Here is a 3,647-nt window from a genome sequence, read left to right as displayed (position 1 = left end):
ACCGAACCCAAATATTCCTTCAGGCAAATTTAAACCAGACGGACCCTAAAATCCTCTTCAACACACAAAATCAACAAGTCTCCTGTATTAATTATGACCATTTAATATTCCTTTAAGATTTTTTAATCGTACCGGTCTAAAGATTAACCGTTTCATTGTTTTGAATTATGTTTTTTTGAAGCAGGACGCACAGATACATCCTTTATATGAATGGCCTGGTGTTAAAAATGCATGACTAGCACTAATATACAAAAGGTTGAGAATTACAGGACCATGACAAACAACTCTAGACACTGAACTATTTCGTATACAACAAAGAGAGAATGATAATTGTCTCTATCCCTCACTAGTAGCCAACCAAAAGTTTTAATCGCATCCTTACCAATAATTAGTAACGTTTAGAGGTGAGTTTTTATAGCCCTACTCACTTTAACAAAAACGCAGTGCAATTTCTCAGTCAATCAGTAGACAATTTATTCAAATTGATGTCGATAATACAATGGTGGTCTTTGTCAAACCTTTAACCAAGAGGTTTAGATCATTGGTAAAAATAGAAAATAACAATTGCCCTAACCAGCTTTCTTCGAGGCACGCCACAATTGCACCTACTTATCAATTCCAAAGACCTTCCAGCTCATTACTAACTCCATATGTGTCGTTCTAATTCTTTGTATAACTTTTTAAAACCAATTTGATAGTAGGAGAAATCAATTTATAACATTTCAAATTCTCCAGACAATAATTTCTAATCCAATACATCAAAAAGTGAGCGTTAAAAATCCTAACATAACTGCTTCCCTACTCAGTTCATTGTTATCAATATTCTTCTTAAGTCCCATCTTGTGTCCATTTGTTTTTGGGTTTTTTTTTTTTTTTAATGCAAGTTCCGTTGAAGGTCCGTCATGGAAATGATATGCATGCTTGGAAAATCAGAAGAGTAAAGTATTATCCTTACAAGAAAGAATTGAATGTGCCAACAGCTTATCAGTTCAAAAATATTTAACCATGAACTTTCAGCAAACTTATTGGTCGACGATTTAGCAACCACTGAAACCAAGTGCTGCCATTTCTGTCGAGGAATACCATTTGCTTCTTTCTAAGCGAAAGTAAAAATCCCTTGTTTAATTAATTCGGTACAAGACGGTGGCAATTGGTTCCCGCCCAAACCAGCTGGCTGCTAATGTTCAGCAACACAAACCATCTGAGTTATTCCCTCCCCACCTGGTTTTAGTATTTCTTTTCAGTTGATAGAATTTTTGGTTACCACGTGTTTTTACCAGTTGCCTTGTTAATTCAACACATAGTGCTGCTGGCTTATCCAGTATTCTTTTTCCAATTAAACTTTATTTGATTAACATATTATCAACTTACATTTCGTCTTTAAATTTCATGTACTTTATTTCTGAAAAAAGTTAATGAAATAACTTTGCCAGTTTTGTCTGTTTTAGTACAATAACATGTACACACCCAATTATTTAATTAAGAATACTCCACAGTTTTTTTGCCATTGTATTTATCACACTTTTGTTTAACTTTCTAAACCATCTTTTTCATATCAATTTTAGTTACGCTATTTTTGCAATTTGCAATAAACTTCCCAATCCTCCTTGTTCCCAGTTCTGTTTGCTTTACCCCTTGCCACATCTCTTTCAACCATAATGTTCTTTAATTCATTATCAATCCATGGTGCCAACATTCTTCACTGTGTGTTTTTTTCATCAGGTACAATGTTTGTCCACCAAAGGGCAAAATAATCTTTCAGAAGCTGGCAATGCCATCATCAGTATGATCATCCCTTAATAAAACATCAATCCGACATATATTTATGTACCATCCTACAAAAGATTTCCTTAATTTCCTATATGATCTTTTATAAATTACTTTTGGTTTTCCTTTCTCTTAGGGACCTTTGCTTTTCCCCTAGTATATAGCTAATTATAGTATATGTGATCAATGCCACCCAATAGGAAACAGATACACCCTTACATCCACACTAAAATGGTCTTTACAAGTAGAATGTTCTCTCCACCAACACTATTTATTATTTAAACTCTGGTTGGTTGATAAATAACTAAATTACATGACTAATTTACATTCACAAACTTTACTCTTTAATGGGACAATCCTGAGACAACCATCAGTTCATAAATCACCCATCAAGTAAATTTCATTTCCAGTATATGACATACATTATCAATCATATCACTCAGTTCACTTTAAGGGGTCATATGATGCGATTTCAAGTTTTCCTTCTCTTTGGAGTGTTACAAACTCTTGGTCCATAAAGAAGATCTGTAAAGTTCCAAAGCCTAAAGTCTCAAATCCAAAGAGAGCCCCAAAAGCTCATTCTATTCCATATCACCCACATACCTCTATGTGCACTATGTTGCGAATATTTGCATAACGCCGCCCAATTTTCACGCAAAGAAAGAAGGCAGTAACTTTTATTCTCTCTGTTGCCACGTTGCCGCCGCTGGCCGGATCGTTGAATGGATTCGCTGTGTGTTTTCGTTGTTTTGTGTGAAAGTGCCCACTACTCTTGTTTGGCGCTATCCCAAAAGAGGCAATTGACTAGGAAAAATCAGCTCCGGTTAAGTTGTATTTAAAAACTGTTCCATAACAGTTCAACCCAACTATTCCAGATGTGTGTAGTGCATTTTATAAAGGATGGGACCGTTTCCTCCCCTGAACCAGTCAGTACCTGGCAAATGCGTCTGTGGCACTAAGTAAGTTTTTTCTATAAAGTTGGGCAGTTCTGGACAGTCTGACGCTTCTGACTTACAGCATGTAAGTAAGTTTTTTATATTTAAATAATTTGCCAATGATGGTTCAACATTGATGTCTGTAGCTAAAACGCAACAAAACGTGTAAAAAGACAGTATAAGTCATTATAATCAGTAATTATTTCCCTGCTGGATGCAGCAAATGCCTCGTTTGTAATGGGTTTTATTGGTTTTGTCTCGTCTAGTGATGTCCGGATCACGAAACGCTCTTTTCTATTTAACCGGGTCTTCCTTTAGTGAACCAGTCGAACCAGTTCACCAAATCAAACTGAATAATCTGAAACGGTTTCGCGTCTCCAGTACAGCAGTCATCGTTCAGCAGCATCATATGACCCACTTTAGATTACACTGTTTTTGCACATGGTAGTTCTATAGCACAACTAGCAAAATTATGCATTTACCAATAGTAACTGTACTTGTAGCCACAAAGCCTCTCTTACAATCTACAAGCACATTAACATCTGTTCTCCTATATGTACAGGACTACGACTTTGAATATATATGTCAACCCCTCCACCATACCCATTTCTGTTCTTCCTGTAAATATAATAACCATTTATATTCACTACATCATCTGAGAATGTTTGATCAAGATATGTTTTGCCAAAAACATGAATATTATTTGTAATCAATACATCAGTTATTTCAGGAATTTTATTACTAAGGCTACAAATATTAATGTTAGACAATTTTAATCCTTTACTGGGTAACTTGAGTAATACTGACATATAATATAAAATCAGTGGTCAAGGTTTTATTAGATGTTTCTAGTTTCTCTCTCTTCTTCAGATCAAAGTACTTGTCATTGTGTGCCAAAATCAGTTGTGTATAACATTCTATCTACTGTAGCATGTAGCAGGCACG

This window comes from Cyprinus carpio, chromosome A4 (genome assembly GCF_018340385.1).
Source record: "Cyprinus carpio isolate SPL01 chromosome A4, ASM1834038v1, whole genome shotgun sequence".
In the NCBI taxonomy this organism is placed as follows: domain Eukaryota; kingdom Metazoa; phylum Chordata; class Actinopteri; order Cypriniformes; family Cyprinidae; genus Cyprinus; species Cyprinus carpio.
The sequence above is the reverse complement of the archived record's forward strand: the minus strand, read 5'-3'. Positions refer to the sequence as shown.